At 34.7% G+C, this 22,269-nt stretch overlaps 1 protein-coding gene across 4 annotated transcripts in view; it reads left to right on the top strand.

Moving 5' to 3' along the window:
- Positions 1 to 22,269, top strand: part of Mef2 (myocyte enhancer factor 2) — a 321,089-nt gene that overhangs the window by 14,452 nt on the left and 284,368 nt on the right. For all 4 annotated transcript variants that reach the window (XM_085947255.1, XM_085947253.1, XM_085947251.1 and 1 more), the window contains exon 2: positions 20,180 to 20,214. The gene's annotated coding sequence lies outside the window, so the exon portion shown is untranslated. The remainder of the gene's footprint in view (positions 1 to 20,179; positions 20,215 to 22,269) is intronic.

The following is a 22,269-nucleotide window of genomic DNA, read 5'->3' as shown; positions in this document are numbered from 1 at the left end:
TAGTATGAAAAAAATGGAGAATCATTGGATCGGTAAATTTAATTATTTTGTCCCAATATAACCAAACTTTTCAAACTACCCTCGTATAATTATTAGTAGGTATAAGTCGAGCTCGAGAGGTTTCTGTAACGCTTTCGAAGCCGCGGTGTACAGTTCGAATCCTACTGCCCTAGTTGATACTTATTAATCCATTATATTGCTACCAAGTTTATAATATAATGTAGTATAAAAAAGGACGACATTCCTCTTTAATTGGGCTCAGGAGAGGGGCATTAAAAGTGGTTGAAAATGCTTGACCTATTTGTTTGTGTGGTCGGAAGTTCTTTGCAGGAAGTTGTATTTTTTATCACTGCCACCCTCCTCCCCTCCGTCCGCCCCGATGACATAACTCACCTCGCCCCAAAGGTCGTCGTTAATTAGCATCGGAGGTCGTCAAATGCACTCCATTACCTGCCTGTTTTGCATTAGTCAGAGCGCATCGTAGGGGTTGCAAATCGTCGGTACAGAACAGGTGCACAAATAATGAATTGATGAAAATATATTATAATCAGTTGCACGGTCCAAATATGGAATAGTCAAAAGATTTCATTGGGTAGTTCATTCTAAACGTTGCGATGTCTGAAAATAGTCCATCCACCGGCATCCACCGTATTTCAATAATAATCAAGATAATATCTTGTGAAGACTTGTAGTGGATAGTATTTATTGTGGGACTGCAGTATGCTTCGCTTGACTCAACCGTATTGCATTCCTTCCTTATTATCTACATGCCATACAAAAGTTAACTTATCATGTCAGCTCCAATAGTGTAGGTAAATATTCACCTTTATAATAGCAGTCCCAACCACAGAATAGATAATAAATAGAATACCGATAGGCTATATTCAATACGCCGCATGGTGAAGCAGGCTTTTGAATGTGTGAGTGTCCTACGAAAATGAAGCACGCATTATGCACGTGCAATAGTGTGTGTAATACACCAACATTAAATGAGCGTAAATGCATAAACCGAGAGCAGTTTTCAGTATTCGACGTAAAACGTATTCTAGACACGTGTGTAAGTTTAACCCGGATTCTTCCTTACTCGAGTCGGTTATACCTGCTATCTATCGCCTTACCTGTTGTGTATTTCAGTTCCCATTATTTCTGAGTAAACTTTTTTGTTTTGTTTCGCGGAACGGGGTACCCTTGAAACATTTTGTAAAACCTCGGTTTAATTTAAAGAAAGATAAATGACAGAAAAGCGTAAGAAAGAACGCAGAAAAGAAAACGACAAAATATAGTAGGTGCAAAACGCACATTAACTAGAATTTGATTTTATATGTCATGTCATAATGTAGATTTGCATTAATTGTATAATATGCGTCGTTCGGCAAACTAAATAATAATATATATGATCTTAATTTGTAAATATGTCAACATTGCTTCTTTATTTACCTAAGTATGTGAACAAATATATCTATGGAATCGTCTTCTTTTGTTTTTGGTATATCGTCTATGCTATCTCTATCATATAAAATAACTAGGTACGATCACATCCAATTTTGGTTAGGTACTTACTTATAACAATATGGATGTATGTTGTAATAGTATGTATATTGAGTCCATATTAATAAAGCTCTTTTTGAACATAATTCAAAGCTTGTATAATCTCAAAACAAAAGCGCTTAATTTTTCATTACATATGCTAATTAGTTTACGACAATGCATTAATATTTGTTTTAAAAACAAAAGATTTACCTTTTATTACCTACTGATTAAGAAATAATATACATACATCGTTATATTATGTAATTTAAATAAAATATAGGTTTTTGAAATCATTTGAATGCGGACTTATTTATATGGCGTAGGCACGTAGGTATTTAAAATAATGCACATTAGCATTCACCGTTTTTGATATGCAAATTAATAAATTAATTAATACCTCGCTTTACCATAATAGCTATAACTACACGTTTTAACCTTTATAATTTATTTTTACCCCATATAACGCTAAATGCCGAGAGTTCACGCTTACACTATGATGCCATTTACAGACCAAGATACATATGTCCGCATACAAATTATACAGTGGTTTGTAAACTTCTACCGCTACACTTAACATTTATTCGAAGCTCAACGCACGTTTACGCCTGAAATTTCTGCCAACTGCTACCAAATTAAATATAGTTTGGACAGTCCACACCGTACACATTTTCACGGTTTAGTAACAACATTCCAAAAAACTACGCGTCGCTACTTCCGATGAAAGATTAGACATTTTCCTCCCAATATGTCCATATCTGTTTGTTTGTCAGTATGTTATTTGTATAGGAGTCGGATATAATTTGTATGTATAATGTCAGATATATTTAGTCTATTCTGGGCATATCTATTTTTCGGCCATATGTAGATAATGTGAACATTCCAGGCTCCCACTGAGTGGATTTTATCTTGACAGATATTTTTTTTGTGAACCATGGCTATTATAATCCATTATTGGACTAACCCATTGGTATATTATTGTCTGACATATTGAAATGAACAATACCAATACCAATAATGTGATGTTGCCAAAATCGGAATTCGAATCGGCGACCCACGGTATCGCAGGCGGACGTTCGACCAATACGCGGATAACTATTATCTAATTAATAACAAACAATAATTACTATTGCCTGTGCTAGTTAATATTTATTTATTATCTATGGAGATGAATGAAAGTAAATAATTATTCGAAGAACTGTCTAATAATGTTTTTTTTTTGTGTACGGTGTAGTAGACCAGACCTCAACGGTAATTTAAAAAATGTCACAATCTTTATTACATATTTTCGTTAATAAATTAGTCTCATTTTTTCCGAAGATTAATTATATCATGTTGTAAGTTGTAACTATATATCGTGACGTGTATTGTATATTGGGAAAATATTCTTCGTTGGTATAATAGGGTGTAGGTACTAACATAAATCGTCCGTCGGTTGATTGAAATGTTGAGGCACTGAGGATTATATAATTAATGAAATGAGTTGTGTGCAGTTTTCACATCACCTCAATATACCAATTCTATAATATTATGTATACGATATTGATGCGAGCGCGTGGTGTCATTTAAATACCAATAGGTGAGGAGTGGGAGGCACGACCTTTTTCGGGGCTGGTATTTTGTGGAATTTTCGTGTGTATTATCATCTCAGGTAGATGAATCACAAAAGCGACTGCATCCCTAATATTGTGTATACGCAATCTCACACAGCACCTGGGCAACATATAGGATTTTAAGAAAACTTTGTTATAGGTCCTTCCCTCATCGCTATTATGTAATAATCTATAACAAACATGTCCTGTTCATTACCCAAGGGGTAATAAATCTATGACACGCGTCATCCCGAGAGTACGTTTGACCTTACATTTGTAAGTAACCATCTAATCCTAATGCATACTCATCAATTTTAAACTAATTTTTGGATCATGGTATTGTTAAATGAACTTATAACTGTGCAATAGCGTCTTTATACATTGGTGAAAATGCTTATACCTACTATAGTTGTATCGGTCACAATGCCGAAGTAGGTACAATTCGATATAAATAAAACGAATTTCAAGATAAACATTTTTTTTGTAAAAAATTATGTGTCTTTAATTAAATGGAAAACAGTAAAACTGTGAATAAAATTATTCAAAAATGTCAATGCTATCTTCGAGAGAACTTGTCAAAAACTAAATTTCAATGAAACATAATCGTATATAATAAGATGTCTTGGATGAATTAACTTTTCATAACATTATTTTTATAATTATTATCGTAAGTAGTTTATCTTTGTATTGAAAATAAAATATTTTTCTTTTTCATAATTTTATACAGATTGATAATTTAAACACTTGCAATTGTATATTATCCGTACATTGTGTCTAATTACATATTATTTTATAATCGGTCGATAGAAGTCCGAGACTATCGCTGTAAACCAGTAATGTTCGATAACTTGGAAAGGAAACACGAGAGAGTTCGAAGGCGACAATGGGATACAATATAGGTACGTGATCTTTAAAACGCCCGCAATAGCAAACATATACAATAAACACGTAATCCCCACCTGACTACTATACTACCTACGAATAAATCCCATTTGCGCATATTAGTGGTTAAGCGGTTCCGTTAAATGAGGTTTGATTCATAAAGGCGTTCTTACAAACTAAAATGAGCCAGTGGCGAAGGGTGGCTTCTGGAAAGAGGTAGGCTGTGGAGATCCGAGAAAAGAGCACGCTTTTGTCAGGTATACTTACATATATAATATTATATATACGGGACATAAGATAATACGATATTACTACTGATGAATAGGTATACACTAATTCGATGAAATTTCAATAGCTCACTGACGATATAAAATTGAGCGATGAGTTTAAATTATGTATTTTGGTATACATTTATACACATCAAAAATCATTTAAATTTTTAAAAACAATCTACTTATATATAACGGAGCGTTGAGCGGCACGCGCAACTCAAACGTATAACCGTGTGTGAAAATGTTCTTAAAGAGTCTTTTTTTGGTTGTTCGTTTATACGGTTATACGTTTGAGTTGCGCGCGCCGCTCATCGCTTCGCCGATGTCGCTCACGTAAGACGAGCCGTAATATAGTAGGTATATTTATTTATATGCGATTGAATGCCGTAGAAATTATTTTTTTAAAATTATCTAATTAATAATTATTTTGGGAAAAGCTGCAGTCATAGACAATAATATTATGCGCAAATGTTTTAGGCTTAGCCATCGGAGCCCATCGGCAAATTTAATTATTTTTATAGAATATATATTGACATACGTCAATATGCAATTAAAAATGTTTTTCTTAAGGGGGGACATGCTCGTCGAAGGTCAAAATTGAGTTTTTATTGTATTTTCAAACCATGATCCTGGACACTCCTTAAACGTTGTAGATAATCTATTTACATAATTTTGAAGCCTTATTATCCTTTATAGTTATTTTAAACATTTCAATGTCAAATGTCAATTTTGACCTACGACGAGCACGTGGGCCGTTAAGAAGATATGTTTTAAATAATCGCCTAGTGTGGAGTCTTCGCCACTGGCTTGGGCAAACCCTATATTTAATCTCATTGGCTGAAAACCACTCCATACTAATCAATCGATACCTCATTGGCTGCATACCAATTAATACCAATACGACCGACCAATGAATTGCTCCGAATGTTTTGCGAACTATTAGAAAATGTGTATGCATCAAACATATTATATGAACGGCCTATTCTATATAGTAAATGAATGGTTCCATTATAGTATTACTACAACTCATACGTTTTTGCGTTTGAAAAAAGTTATTTCTATCTAATTATGATATTTATTAAAAAAAAAAAGTACCATAGTAACATTAATGTAGCCATGCTATAATGCTGCTTAAATAATAAAACGTTGTTAGGTACATAACCGAATCTTTGATAAATCAAATAAGTTTGACAGTCCCTCACTTTGTTACATCGCCTTGTGGCGCAGTTATTGTTTACACCAGATGTGGCCAACCGATGGCTTCGGAGTAAGAGGATGTGCCAAAGACTAGCGTATTGACCGTCAAACTAAAAAAAAGCTGAAATATAACAATCGAATTCAACATGTTAATTGAATATCAATAGATATAAAAAGTTTTGACGGATTTTTACATTTTATTATCATTATTGTATTTGGATAGGTAGTGTCACAATCTAGGGTGCCTTAAAATATTCTAATTACAATGACATCGAAGAAAATGTAAGCTTCCTCGTTTAAAATCCTTTCCACGCGGACGGTACACCTGCTGTACACTAATTAATTGGCCATTCGATATAATTATCATGTTATTTAAATGGGGTAATTAAAAAGTAATTAAATGCTCCGCAGTCAACAAGTTAAACCAACGTTTTCATAATATGTACCTAATTGTATTTTTGGTTGGGTTAAGTTAAGATGAGGAAATTGATACAAATGGGCGAGATTATTATAATGTGTAAAACATCGTGAAAACTCTACACAATGTGTATTAAAAAAAACTCTCTATTTTATACCTATTTAAATTCTAAAATTATCAATATACGTGAATTATAGAAGTGTCAAATGATTTTTAAACTATTATTTTGAAGTCACCGTAATTTTAATAGTTGTAAACCATCAAAGTACATACGAGTACAAGATTGTAGAACTGAAAATATATAATATAATACGTTAAAAGCGCCATCTTTTAGTTTTAAATGTAATAATGCCTTTGTAGAGGTTTTACCCAACTCTACAACTGACACATAGAAAATGACGAGTCGGAAATGACAGTTGTCTAGAGTCCTTGAATCTATGTAGAGGTTGCAAGACCGCTCAGTCTTTTTCCAAATTATCAAGCTAAAAGAGTCATGTTAAACCTTTTCACTCGAAACATAGTATAATAATATAACTCCACGCTATCTGCCGTGTAATAACCACTAATGTGTTTGTGCCTTATAAACAATACAAATACCAACTCGTGTTTTCCTTCAACACTGCCCATACAATATCACATATGTATCACATACAAAAGCAACCGTCTGAATATAATGTAATAACGGGGGTAGTTAAATAATCAAATAACAACTACACTTCTTATACGTTATGGGTGATTTCTGGTGATTAATCGAGGATTCTGGACATACGCGAGTTTTACTACTTAACTTGATAATATAAATATCGTATTTTAAATACAATAGTCACAACATTTCATTGGTCACCCTTCGCTGCCCAACTTGTGTTGCGTACAAGGGGTGTAAAACACGAAGTGGCGTGTTGGAGTTGAACCCAAATCGCCCCCCCCCAAAGCTCGAATCACAGGAACTTGAATATTATCGAATGTGTTATACTTTCTAAATATACCCCGATTAGTCCATGAACAGTATCAAGGTCGAGTATTAAAAAAACTATCCGTTCTTTTTATATTCCGTTGGCCAATCGATTGGAGATAATTTGACACATGGATGTGATATGGATTGATGGAGGGTGTAATACAAATTGGTGTCGAATCTATTATCTTCTTTTAAATAATTAAGTATATCGGTCGGTGGTGAGGACTCCTCACCTAAAAATACCAATAGTAAAGACTCATTAGTAAAGAAATAATTTAGTAACGTACGAGAATATATTACAACTAATATTATTTAATTAGTAGTAGAAAAAAAATACTTGTCTTTATTTTCCAACGTTCCAAAAAATGCGACGTAAAAAAATTCTGGCGTAGGTACCTACTTATTTATAAATTTCTACACAATATGCCGAATATCACAAGTCTGCTTTATATTGCACTCGAAGAAGAAGGACGATTTGAAATAAATATGGCCGTTGAGTTTATAATAATATAACATAATATTTTATTTAGTGACTACTTAACTTAACCCGTAGCTCCGCCGTACAGATTCTATAGGTATTTAGCGGCCTTCCAGGACGCCGGAATCCGGTCGGTTTGAAGAACAGGCAAGCCAGGTTGATGTTCTCTTCTGGCACCCGCAGCACGTGACCGAGCCAGGTCCAACGTCGATCCTTTACTCTCAGCGTGATGAGAGGCTGCTTGGTGCGTGCGTCGCAAACATCTATTTTCGAAGCTCGGTATACGGTTGCTCTGAGCCTTCTTAAGGTGACATGATTCACTACCGTAATGCAGCACCATGAGAATGCAAGCGTCGAATAGGCGGCATTTGGTTTTGATCGAGTACAATCGTGAGTACCAGACATTCCGCATCGAGTTGAATGTTGCTCCAGCCATTCCCATTCGGATACCGAGCTCTCTTCAAAATGCTATCTCCCGTGATGTGTGTGCCTTATATAGATAGACTATACCTATACGTATGCCGAGCAGTAAAGTGTCCGCCTATAATGTCGTGAGTCCCGGGTTCGAATTCCAGGTCTGGCAAGAATATTCACCTAATAGGTTGAACAAGTGGCTAACACTCATTTCTCGTAAAAATAAAAATCTTCACTAAGGCCCATATGGATCCTCTTAGGATCGAACATGGTGATGTAATGTACCTAATGTAATACGTATGTACATAATATATAAAAAATATGAAAACAAACATTGTATTTACAACATAGTCGTACAATAACGAATCACACGAAAAACACGGTGTTTTATTTTTATTTAAAAATAGTGATTTTTATAGAAAATAGAAATGTGTTCAACCTGATATCCTCATATATGTCCAAAGAAGGCTTGATATTGTGGAAATAATACAAAAATAGGTAGCATTATCTTTTCACACATAACTATAACCTCTACGGCCTACGCCGCATGCTACGACGTAGCCCATCGTTTCTCCGCAACGTAACGATCTCGCGGACGAGTGATAATGATTCTACATACATTTTATAACAATGATTAATTTAACCTAGTACATGTCTTAAACTAATGTTTACTCGAAGATAACATTGTTGTAATAGCTAAATAACAAAAATACTCCAGGGTAAGCTGGGCGAACTACATGAGATGTCCCCAATACCATCGGTATACTAAAGTTACGGACATCATCCATCCTATAGAAAGACTTGAGCGGCAGTGGGCTAGCTACGCCTGCATGATGGATGATCGGTGGAGTAGGCCTAGAATGGAGGCCTCGAACGGGACACGGGAGTGTAAGATGACCTTCTACTAGGATCTAGGTGAACGCGTGATATTGGAAACTTCGCCAGACTGGCTCGGTTACGGAACGGACACAGTATATGAAAACAGAGGTAGCATGTGGACGTATACATCATCATTACCAACTGTACTACAACCCAATATTGACCTACTTTGGTGGACGAATGTCTTCAATAATCCATGAGGTCCATTTTTAATGACGGCTGAGTGCTTAGTTCGTCACCTTCTTCGCCACGTCTTCCTTTCTCTTCATGTGGCTCCAAAGACCTTTCTGTGTCTTCCTTTCAAATATATCAGGTTTTCTTCGCCATATGTGTAAATATTGTCCTGCTGAAGGTTTTATAGGTTGAAGCTGGCAGTAACGTCTACATTCAGAAAAAATATGAAGAACTTACTCTACTTTATTTAAATGTCGTATATAACTAATTAGGATTATTTTTTTTACATCTTTAATTCCATAATTCCAAGGTGAAATGCTACCTTTAAATATACATTGATCATCCCGTTCTACGTACCATAAGATAAGCTTATATCTTATATGAATAATAATAATTGATCATAATAATTGCTTCGTAGTTACACGATTGTCATTAATATAATAATAATTGTTTCTACATTTAAATTTAATAGGATCTATATGTAGGCAGGTATTACATTGTAATGACAAGGACACTGTTTGCTTTAGCGTCTGACGAGTTGATGACGTCAGTATAATGTTCATCAACTATTTAACACCTGACATACCTAGCTAATTAGTGCGACATATTGTGAAATAATTTATTTTACATGTCGTATCACGTACACAGTTTTCACTTCCATCACCCGCGGTAACAGGGAAAGCTTGATGGGTTTTTGAAATAAACTTTATCGAAAATTTGTTTTTCCCCTCTGCGCTGTGAATTGTCATCATCAACTTCACTTGTCCACTCGTTCTATTGTTAACCCAATCCAGCCCATTTGCATTATTTGGCAGTCCTACTCAACCATAGAAACAAAATTACATTTTACGCATTTGTGTAAAATGTAATTTTGTTTCTATGGTTTTCACACACTTTTTCGCACACCTTTTCAGTAAATAATTAAGTAAATCATACAAATGTTCATCTTTCGTCTGTGTGGTTTATGGTATTCTCCAGAATCCGACTCCATGAATCCCTGGGATGCGTAACTTCCATTCAGTCTTTTACTCCCAATTGTTTTAATGTTGCGCTCGACATTGTCCATCCACATTGTACGTGATCGGCCAATACAGCTTCCGCCTACTGGTGTGTGTACCTTATTTATCCTGTGTACATGACCTAACTATCTGAGATGACGTCACATCTGAATGTTTTTGACGATAAGCGGGGTCTAAAACTCATTTTCTGACCCTGACTAATTTTCGTAGACGAATACAAGTAGGCTGTTAAGATCCACCATAAATAGTGCACATTACAATTTGTTAGTCACACATATTTGTTTTTTTTATTGAACTAAGACTACAATTTACATATAGTATTGGTAAGTTTTTAAAAATCAATTAAACCCTGCCTAAACCAACCCCCGCTCTCACACTTACCTCCACCCTTCACTACTGCCATGGAGCTTCTCTTGTTCACGTGTTCCCAGTATTTTCTGCTTTTCTTATGCACCAGATTTCTGAGCTATACACAATTACCATTGACAGTGTCTTATATAAGTTGCAGTCCGAATGGCGGCCAGTCATGGACGTCATGAAGTGTAGTCGCTTAGAAAAGGTGAAACGTCATTTTTTGCTAAGCATTATACAACATCGTACTTTTTCTTATATTTTGTTCTCGTTTTTTCTTCAAATGATTCCTGTTTCCTTGTACTTAAGGCGATACATCAGTGAAACGGCAAATAATTTTCAACTATAGGCGCAACGAAATTTTGGACCCGCTGGTATTCTGAGAGAGAACGTCGAGCTGGGCACACGTCAATTTGTTTCGTGATGGCGACGGGCGTATTAATTCTTTAATCGTGTAAAGATGACTAAAAACGTTACCCATTTACTTTAAAAAGAAAACATGTCAATGAATATATTATTATTGTTACTAATAGAACAATAAACAGAACATTAAATGGACGTATGTTGGATTTATATGACAAATTATATTTCGTTTAGCATGCGTCATTTGCACCCGCGACCCGCAATCCGCGCATCGCCTAGCCACGATCTTTTTAGACCGTGCATCAACTGAGGTATAACCTTAAGTTATATTCTTATTGTATATGCCTGAATTATGGATTTTCAGAACACAGGAAACGAAAATGATGTGATTATTAATATTGCAAGATATTTTCAGAATTTAGGTTTAAATACGTGGCATTAACCGAAAATCTGTGAGTAACACTGACCCAGGTGAACAAGTTGGCTACTGTCGCAGATCGCAATGCATTTGTAATAGTGTCGACCGACAGTTCGCCCCCCGCCCCAACTGTCGAGCGGCGCTCAGTAAAAACATTGGAAAGCTTTTAACCCGGCTGCGATGCATTAACTAATTAGTTAGCTGAGCGGAGTTATTCATCGATTATGAATTCAGTTTTATGACGACACACTTTCGGGCCTCGGATAGGGGTAGGTTATTTATAATTGCGCTGTTTTGACGGGCGGGTATCGCGAAACAAACTGTTCAATATTTCATAATTGGACGAACTGGAAACATGTCCACTGTTTCTCTCATCGCTTATTTATGGCCGGCGAGGATATGGTAGTAATATACTTGATCATTTTTAGTTTCCTACACTACCAAACTATAATATATTACGTACCTATGATCATGTTTCATGGTGCGATTCGTCATTTTGCTATACTGGTTAATATCGATAACTTTACAGTTGACGATTAAATTAAAATGCAAATTCATGAATTGCGGTGTTGATAACTTTCGTTGACTAAAATATCGATGATCTAACATTGACACCTCGTATCTGACATTCAATATTTTTGACAGGGGGAGTTAAAATGTTACCAAACTCTTTCAGATAGGTAAAATTCAAAGTAGGTACTCTCAAAATGCTACGCCATTGAAATTAGTATGTACATTAATTTCTCACTGCATTCAATTTAATTATTGCAAATATTATATTATTAGTAGCATTCCGTCCTTAATTTACCGCTTCGAAGCAACGCTTGACCGGCATATTTCCACATTATCGGAAACATCAATGGCTTGCTTTAACTTAACGTTTGACTGCACATTTTAAAAGCTGAGGAGTAGTGCGTAGTAGGCGATTACATTCAACAATACCAGCTTCACTGATACAATTTGATATTTTTTTTATTTTTTTTGTGCACTGATGCTACAAAAATTTCCGTCTCACGTAAAATGCTCGCTACTTCAAAATTACAAGCTATGGCGTAATATCTATCCAAGTTATAATTTCCAAAAATACTGTATGGATTTGGAATAAGCCGCGTTGCACATTTTGTTTATCATTCTACAAAAAAAGTTTTAAATTTCTACTTTTTTTCGCAATGTTTTAAAACGGATATATCTGATAAATAAATTTAAAAAAAAATGTAGGAAGGTACGCAACACTAGTGTACAAATTAAAATTATTTTTCCCAATTCGAAAAGTTTATCCTACCTAATATAAATATTACATAAAAATCAGTTTTTGTTGTCATAAATTTCGTTTAGGTAAATAATTACGTATTATTATTATTGTTTCAAATTTAATAAATTTGTTTTAATGTCTTAATTGTTTTTTGGACCGTGATGTTGCTGTAATACACAGTTCAGGAAACTTAAATGAAGTCAATAAAATAAACTTTCCTCTCAACTTTGACCATTAAAAGTTATGCCATGAAAAAAATATTAGAGAAATATACTTACTCCGATCATTTTTTTATGTTTCTCAGGAGTTCGACATTATTTCGAATTTTTTTTCAAAGACTTCAATTGTATAAAAAAGTTTGATATTTCTCACATTCTTGGTAGGTATATTTAATGCGTAGGAACGAAATTGTAAATCTATATTATCTTCTTCTTTGGGTGCCGTTTTCTATCGACGTTGGCGACCAAATTACAGTGCATCTCTTTGCCATCAGTCACCACCATCATTAAAACTCGAACGCCCTGGACGTTGAACCACTTACAAAAATTTCATAACAAAGAGAATCTGCATCTGCTATCGTCCACCTTTACCTGCACCATACGGAGTTAATCATATTTGTGGGAAATATGGCCAAAGTATATGGCCTTCCTTCTTTGCGTGGAAGATATTTTCATGGCTATCTTAAAACCTCCTCAATGATAATGTGGTCAGCACAAAAAATCCTCATCGCAAGACGAATTTAGAAAATGAATTAAGTTAGTTAATTTTCAATAAATATATGTATTTACCTACAATGAAGATATAAATAATAATGTAGTAAACACAATTTTAATTAGTGTATAAATTACATACCTTAAGGGCCCACATGCGCCACGTAGGTAAAAATGGAGATTTTATGGATTTTCAGAGCATATGCCTGTACATTCCTTAAACGTTGTAGATAATATATTTATATAATTTTGAAGCCTTATTATCCTTTATATTTCTTTTAGACAGCTTCTTTGTTTTTTACTTCGTATCTAAATTATCGATATTAGAAGACGTTTTATAAAATAAAGTTAATATCTTCTTGTACACAGCATCACATAAACATGGAAAATGCGTAGAATAAATTATTGATAATTGATGCAAACGGCTTAAAACCGAAATCTGTTCACTGAAAAAGTTCCTAATTCAAATTCTCTGCACTAAAAAATCAGTTTCAATCCAGTGGCGCTGAAAGCCGGGAAAACGACGAGATGGTCCAACATGACAGTGTCATGGCGCGTGGCGCGAAAGAATGGCGTCGCTTCCCGCCATTATCCGCGAGTCTCGTGACTTATTCAGCGGCCGAACGTGACCCGCCACTCGCCCGCGTGAATCTTTCATGAGGGCATCTCCTCATCCCAGCGCGGCGCCGGGGAAACCCCCCGCACACAACTCAGCTGTGTTGAATAATGACGTGTTCTCGGCCTACCGAATGTTCACTGGGTCGTGAATTTGCCTACATTATTAGTGACCGCATTTCGCTAACCGACGTTTTGGTTTTCCTCATCATCATCAGGTGTTAATTTCATAATCGATTTATGTACAATTATTTTGATATCATCAACAAAAATTTAGTAGGTAGTACATGAGGAATATACTTAGTACTAAAACTTAATAAATAAGGTATACTGTGGTCTGTGCATAATGGCATTTTTACACAGTACAACAACATAATATTATTATTATCATAGTGGTAGCGTTTCCTAAAATTGACCTAGTTGTAGGTATTATATATTTAAGTATAATTTTTGGTTGACAGGTAGGTATGATGATAATATTGAATGAATGATATTATATTATATAAATAGTACTGCACAAAATCACGCGATGCGCAACTTTCTGATAATTAATTATTGTATGTATCGGTGCGCGGGCGAGCTTAATACTCGCTTAAATAATATTGATATTTTCATATAACAAGGTATACATAAATTTATGTATATTATAATATTACATTTTTCTCAATTTACTTGGGGGTGCTGCAGTTCCGCAGTGCATATGGACGAGCCGCCACTGTAGGTATATATCTATAAATGGATGGTACCACCCATAGCTCTCAAATAAAAAACTATTATTTAGTCAAGTAATCAAAAGTCATCTCCCATTTTTTTCACTCTTCACGATCCTTAGGTCTTCGCTGCCACGTACATCCGTCAAGATCTCGTTTACAGGTTCCAGTGTTTAGGTTGTCCACTCACCTAGTGCCATTGCAATTTCATCAACTTGACGACGTAGGTATATCACTTTGCCTACTATTGTTTGCCTACTTGTCCATTGGTTTCTTTTGTGGTCTTTCCGTGTTATACTCAACATATACCTTTCCGTGCCATGTTACGCATATCGAATTTTGGAATTTCTTTTACACAACTGCGACGAGAGTCCAAGTAATAACACATGCTTTACGACGTACTGTCTTTTGAACTATATAAGGGAAGGGCGGGGGGTCGGGTTTGGACCCCCTCTGACCCCCTCAAATTATTTAGGTGAATGTAATATTACTTTTTCATTGTCATGCCTTCATGCGTAAGGAACGCAACCCTAATGATTGGCTGCCGAATAGCCTTTTCAATGGAATGCCCACTTTCTTTTCTAGGTCTATGTCAGTCGAACTCACGATTCAGTGCTATTATCTGAGGCACCCAATGTTTGCTCTAATATTCTTATGCGGCATGTCTAAGAGACAAGACAGCGCGGACGATGCAAACGGACCCTAACGATCGTAATAACCGGTCGTTAACCCTTTAAGTCAGACGTAGGGAAATGCGGCTCCTCGTTGGGTTAAGTGCGGTTCCCAATATCTCTTGATAAAAATATAGGTATTTTCCCCCCATTATACTTGTATTTTCCCGCGTTTTCCTTTCTAAATGTTGTAAGTGAGAAGATGCGCGTATTTCAACCGTCAAAGACATTATTTTGTGTATTCTTTCTCATTTTTTTATATTCTTGTACCTATAATTATACGTATTTTTTATACCTTATATACCAATTAAGATTTGTGTAGCAATGTAATTAAATTCTAATTTGTGTATTTAATACTACACGAGAACGTGACTATAATATGTGGCTCATTATATAAGTATAATACATTCTGGATTTTCATAATTATTATGAAAATCCATAATGTGGCTCTCGTTGACCTCATGACGTATACCCATCCTTGCTTTAAGTTATTATAGCTACAGGCCAGCTGTCCATCGCTGTCTGGGTATAGGGAATGTACCGGAAAAGTGCCGGGTCCACGATTGAAGAGACGAGAACTATTTATACGTAGCAGACGTAAATGCGGAAGTCATAGCCACCTGTTAGATTTTGTTATCCTGCCCCTCCCGCCACATTAAAAACCCAATAATAATGCGTAGGTATTGATATTCTTTCTAAATGGACCCCCTCATACCATTTTTCTGTGTGCGCGCCTGCATACATAGTCATGGAAACGATAAACAACGTCAGATGAAACATAAATACATACCTATATACCTGATTAACGAAAGAATATGAATGTTTTTAAAATTTGTCAACTATAGAAAATACAATTTTTTATACGCGAACAATATTTAAAAAAAATGTTGATTTGGTAATAAAGCGTCATTGAAATAATGTAACACTGCCATATGTTTTTTTATTTTTTTATATTGTATTATCCGCGTCATTGAATTTTAAGTAAGTACCTTTTTAATGTAATTATTGTTGTGCGCATTATATAACATAACAGATATACGAGTACATACACGTAAATGCTAGTTTGTAACAAGAAAGACATAATAATGATCATTATAACGCCAGGTAATAACGCGAGGCCTCGGAGGTCAAAGATTTACCGCTCGTAAAAATTATTAGGCTCTCATCTTTTTGCCATTTTGTTCTAAACATCCCACGCAGTTTTCTGTTTGCCTGCTCCTGTGAGTGATGTCATATCGAATCAGTTGTTCCCCGGGGACTCTTTTGCACTTGGAAAATGCGAAACAAGATATTCAACTGTTTATGCCTTCTCAGCGCTAGGCCTGCGGGCAACTTCATACCAGTATTTTTGTAATATCTACAAAAACAATGGATTTTTCATGTTATAAAATAGTAAATAATACTGAATAATATTTTCTTATTACGTGATATTTTTTCTAATGTATTATGTTTTTTTTGTTAGGGAGAAGGGGGCATCTACTATTGATCATTGGAAATATTGACAGCATTTTTTTATATTTAGATATATATATTTCTACTGAATTTCACAAAATCGACTATTTTCAACGTGACCTGTAGGTATTGATAGTTTAAGTTACATTAATTAGAACTCCCGTTATCTGAAACAACCATACGATGTTAATTTTCTTTGCCCCGTATAAATTTTAACATCTTGGGAGGATTGCTATTGCTCTTGTTTTTCCACTGTCCTGGCAATGGTATGTATCTTCCAGGAATACTTACAACGTTACGAACTGATACATATTAGAAACTTTAATTTTGTTTAACACATTGTAAGTGTTAACGATAATTTTTTACTATCTATAATTTATAACGCATGCAGCATTTTCCGATATAGGTACGTCCAACAGTCACGGTTGTTTTTATATTTCGCTAATAATAACTACGTATCAGTTCGGTTTAAACATGTTTGGAAGATACACGTCTTATTTAAGAGTTTACAACGAAAAGTGAGTGAATGATCTTAATCAATGTTGTTTATTTTATTGGTTCTTTACTTGCTGTAGCGTTAATATGATCTGAGAAAGTATAGCGTGCGACATAATCCGCGTGAAATATGAAAATAAAAAGTAGGTAAACAAACATACAGAATTAACAAAAATACACTGATGCAATTATTTTTTTGAAATCAATGCTGCTTTATTTCTATGAATATACAGTCAGAATATTTAGACACGCACGACACTATCACACTTTACATCAGACCACTGACAATGAATTGTTGCAAGTGCGTTATTATCGAGAAATTTTATCTTGATACTGGTTGGATTCGGAACAATGTAATGCATAGCAGCGGCGTGTGGTCTATACACACTGTGGATACGGAGCATTCCCATAAATACTCCATATCATAGTATGCAATACTATTGTACCTATTTACTGTGCAATCAGATGGTATATTGTATCTAACTATACTTTTTCTAATGCCATTATGATGCATACGCAGGTGTTGATTATGTTACGTTGTATAATTTTGTCTGATAGACGTTCATTTTGACTTTCTGTCTGCCAAATGATTTAATTGAAATTAGTTTTTTTTAATAATTGGGAGCTGCAAAGTTCAAATATTTTTCTATAGCATGCCCACGAGCAAACCTCATCGCACACCACTAGTGCATAGGAAAGTTACGGAAGTTTCATCAGTCCAGTTGGTCCAGTAGTTTTTGAGTACGACAAAAATAACACACATAGAAATAAGGTAAGGTACATAATCAAAACGCTGATCAAAAGGTAAATATTTCATAATCACAGACAAAGTCTTCGGTTATTATTATTAGTACTCGTATATATCATTGAAGACACCTGGCTTTGATACCTGTTCACAAACGCTTCTTTAAGTTTACAACCTGCTTTTTTGAGCTGAAACGAATTTAGTCCCAGTGGAGGCGTGTTCATGTATCAAATCTTTTATGAAAAATTAATTGAGACGGGAGAAATTCTTTGCCGTTACTTGCTCTTGAGATACAGACCCCACTGAACGACTGAACTACCTGCCTAAATATTTTACATACTAAAAGCGTCGTAGAATTTTGGAGTCGGTACTATCAAAGTGCGTAGTATTTTCCGATTTTTTCAAAAATAATGAAATGATTATTTTTTAGTCACCATCATCACAGCAACAGTCTGCACTATTTTATGATACACTCACTCGTCTGACGTTATCACGGACCTACTACCGCTAAATTTAATCATCTTATCGATGCAGCGGGCTCTTTAGAGGTCTTTACGTACATTTTGATTACCACTGAATAATCGAATTTGACCAGCGATGATCTGTCTTTCAATCGATGGGGCTTGCCCATCTCCATATCATGACATGTTTGTTTGCATTGTTTGTGAATCTGATTAACCGATTTGATTTATAATTGTTTATAAAGAAAGTAGCGGATAGAAATAGTATATAGTTTTTTTTATCATTATTTTATTAAATTAAGTCAGCTATCCCCAGAATATTCGTTGAAGCTCGGTGAAGCTAATCTGTTTTTCGTATAGGTATAACTATATCACCGAATTTATTCCAAATTTCCTATGGCACTCTGCTCGATCAGCTTGGCAATGCTTCCACGAAGTGCCTATGAAGTACCTATCTAATATTAGCGGTGTCTTCGTGCTTAAGTAATTCTTACTAAGGTTTCGGCAAATTTTATAAATTATCAGGTTTGATATTACTTTGAATATGAACTGACGGTGGTGTCTTTATGTATTAAGTTTTAAATTGAAAAATTAACAAATGGCAATATTTATATTTTATTAATGTATTTTTACGAGACGTTTCTGGTTTTTACGCTACGTATTTTCTTGTTGTGGTGATTCCGTCTTGCGTAAAAGCGGAATAAGTCCGCGATTTCATTCAAAGTGCGTTACAGCTTTCGCTGAAACACGTGCCGCCTCTTTCCCCTAACGACCAAAAAGATATTTAGTAGAAAAATAAATACAGATACCTACATTAAATATTATAAAATTTTAAAACATTGTATGTTATTTTTATTATGTCTGTATAATTAAATAATATGTGTATTTTATAACACGTCTTCAATCAATTATAATACTATTAATTGAGTTAGCATTTACTTGGTAGAATTCCATTTCTTGCAATTATAATACAATATAAAATTATTATAATATTCATACAATTATTATAGTATTCAGGTACACGAATAAATGATTTTAATACATGTACATACATTTGATGAAAAAAGATATATCATACCAATACAACCGAAGTCTCATTATCCTGGATGAAAATTGTATTAGGTATTATACCCGGCGGTTTAGTGTCTTCTAGGTCTATCTTTAGATTTTTTTGTACCTCTTGGGTACCATTGGATGACAATATTATTTGTACAAGTGATTGTCTTGTCTTCGAGCTGTGTGTCCTATACTTGCATTTAAACTTTAAAGCATTCAACAACTATAACATGGTATATATACTTGCCTTGCTTCGATATCAAGATATATTTAATAAATTCTTTAATATTCGTAGATATTTGTACTATCACTTTGAACGTAGTTTCAGACAACGTTTAGGTGTATATAATTTATATTGTACATAATGCTGTATTGAAAACAATGAACTTGCATTGTTATTTCATTTATACGTTTGAATTTTATTTATCAATGTTGTTATCTCTTTACAATTCTTTTTTCATCTTTTCTTCTTCTATTCTTTTTATTTTATGTACTCGTACCTAATCGCTTTTCTGGATATACTTTTATTATTGTGTTATACATGCACCAAATTTGGAAACTTTATGGGTTACAATAAGTTTGATTTAGTTCAATGATATTCAAACTGTGCGCCGCCGCTTTGTCTAAGTTTTTTGACGTTTCTGAATAGTTTTTTTGGCCCAAAGAGCTAACAAACAAAATGCTCTCACACTTTGGTTCTAGATGGAAAGTTTTTTTTTGTAAAAAACTTCGACCTTCAATTTGGGTGGTCCACACACTAATGGCGCTTTATAATGAAAAAGTTTGCAAACCACTAGCTTAGTCCATTTTAAAGTACAACGCCCACTGTTTGTTTACATCATCATTGGGCACGCACACGTTCACGCTAGTTCATTGGGTCCATCACAACATTACTCGCCTCCTGCCATGTTAGACCCGCAGCGGGTAGATCGTTATTGTAACAACACTATAGGATGAGAGATGCTCGGCCACGGTGACGGAATCCGTGGCGCTGTGCCACATTGACGCGGAGTGTCACACTCACGGGCGGCATTCATTACAAAACACTAATTCAATATTCTATTTAATTTCAGGCTGGAGAGTGCAGACAAACATTTGATTGGAAAAGGTATGTATTGACATTTAAGTTTGACTAAAAAGTGTATAAATTGTATTTTGTATACCAGTATCACAAGTAGTAGGTACTTCCTTAGGTATTTAATGTATAATAATATAATAGATATACCTATTGAATATATTATATTCATGGTAGTGCATGCAACAAGGACCCGTTCGTGCGGTGTGCCTGGAGTCAGGAGGCTGAAGTAGGGCGGGTTCATATCAGTAATACCGGGCAAACGTAGAAGTCTCACTGTTCTTGATTTATACATCATGTATAATGCAGTGTTAAATACAGTATAGGCAAGTATACTATTAGAGCTGTCTCTGTCCCAGTATTTTGTTTTTTTCCGAATCCGGTGTAGGATGGCAGGGCCTTCTTGGAATTGGGTAGCCATGCTCTATCTATCTAGATAGAGAAGTTACAAGTCTTAAAGTTAATATTTACATACTACAAAAGAAACTTAGTATTTTATTTTTGCAGCTACTCCGTGTATGTAGGCCGCCAAATTGTAGTTTTGGCTCGTTTTATGATGCTCCCAAAAATATTGATATCACTCGGATATCACTCGGATATGTCGAAGCCAGTATAATATTCTTAATTGAGATAGCCTTTACTTGGAAGATTTCTATTTCACATTAATACAATTAGATTCGTCACTGTGAAGGGAAAACAAGGTCTCGAAAAGCGCATTTATGGACATGGAGATAAAACTATATTAGTTTCAGAAACGATTTTTATCGATTTACTAGACTTATTGTAGGAGTTTATTTTCCACAAATTTAGTAATTCAGTCGATAGTTCTGAGGTTGTAGCATTTTTAAGATTACGTGAATGCACGCACGGTTGGTTTGTCGTTGCCTCTTATTATATCGTTACTTATAATAATATCCCTAATAACCATTTCAAACATATATATAGACCAGTGGCAAAGGGTGGAGGTAGGCTGTTAAGATCCGCCATAAATATTGCACATTAAACCTTTCCAGTCTATTTGTTTTCATTTAAATAAGACTACAATTTACAGATAGTGTTGGTTAGTTTTTAAAATTCAATCAAGCCCTGCGAAAACCAAGCCATAATAGATAATACTCAAAAAATACTCGTCTATCTATAAAATATCTAAAGTTATGCAATTAAATCATACATAACTTTGGATTTTTTATAGTTAGAATCATATTTTTTTTATCTATTATAGTTTGGTTAAGGCAGGGCTTAATGAATTTAATATACCTATGATTTATATAATGAACCAGCAATAATATGTGTAGGTACTATGTATTCCTAATTCAACGAAAATAAATAAGTATGAATGAAAAAGTGTGCATTGCTCAAAATATACTGAAATTTTTATGGGTTGGTTTAGGCAGGGTTTAATTGATTTTTAAAAACTAATCAATACCATCTGTAAATTTTATTGTAGCTTGGTTCAATAAAAAAAATACGTATGACTAACAAAGTTTTGTGCATTTATGGCGGATCATAACAGCCTACCTCCACCCTTCGCTATGGATATAGAACAGTTACATTAGTTAGGTAATATGAAAGCTGCCTGAATTTTTTTTCCTACTTATTTAGATGAAAAAGGAAAGAAAACCACGCCTATACGAGACTTTTCCGGCCGCACTATATTATATTCAAATGATCAAGTTTTACCAGTGTTTTTCCTTGAACTTCACTGTAGGATATTACTCTTAGTAGAGAAAACTCGCATGGGCCTTAGATAAGTCGACAGGAAACAGGGCGGACCATGTAGACGTGGGCGGAACGAAGGTGCCTGATTGAAAAATTTATATGAATGGCTGATCTATCCTGAAGTACGTAGGCGGCCATGTGGGCGGGTGAACCCTTCGGTTCGCGCCCGTGTGATTTTACCACAATGGAATATTTGTGTTCGCTAGAATTGATATTATATTAATTAACTGGTATCAACATCATGGATCAAGGCTTATTTTATTTTTATCGGGTTCATAATGCATATCTAACAAAAAAAATGATTCAGGTTTTTGGCTATATATATGGGTGGCTCATAATAATTATGGATCAAGTCTAATTTTCATAAAA

Source organism: Rhyacophila brunnea, unplaced genomic scaffold (assembly GCF_057557595.1).
Source record: "Rhyacophila brunnea isolate RB1 unplaced genomic scaffold, BYU_Rbru_1.0 scaffold_2, whole genome shotgun sequence".
In the NCBI taxonomy this organism is placed as follows: Eukaryota; Metazoa; Arthropoda; class Insecta; order Trichoptera; family Rhyacophilidae; genus Rhyacophila; species Rhyacophila brunnea.
This window is presented reverse-complemented; position numbering and strand designations above follow the sequence as displayed.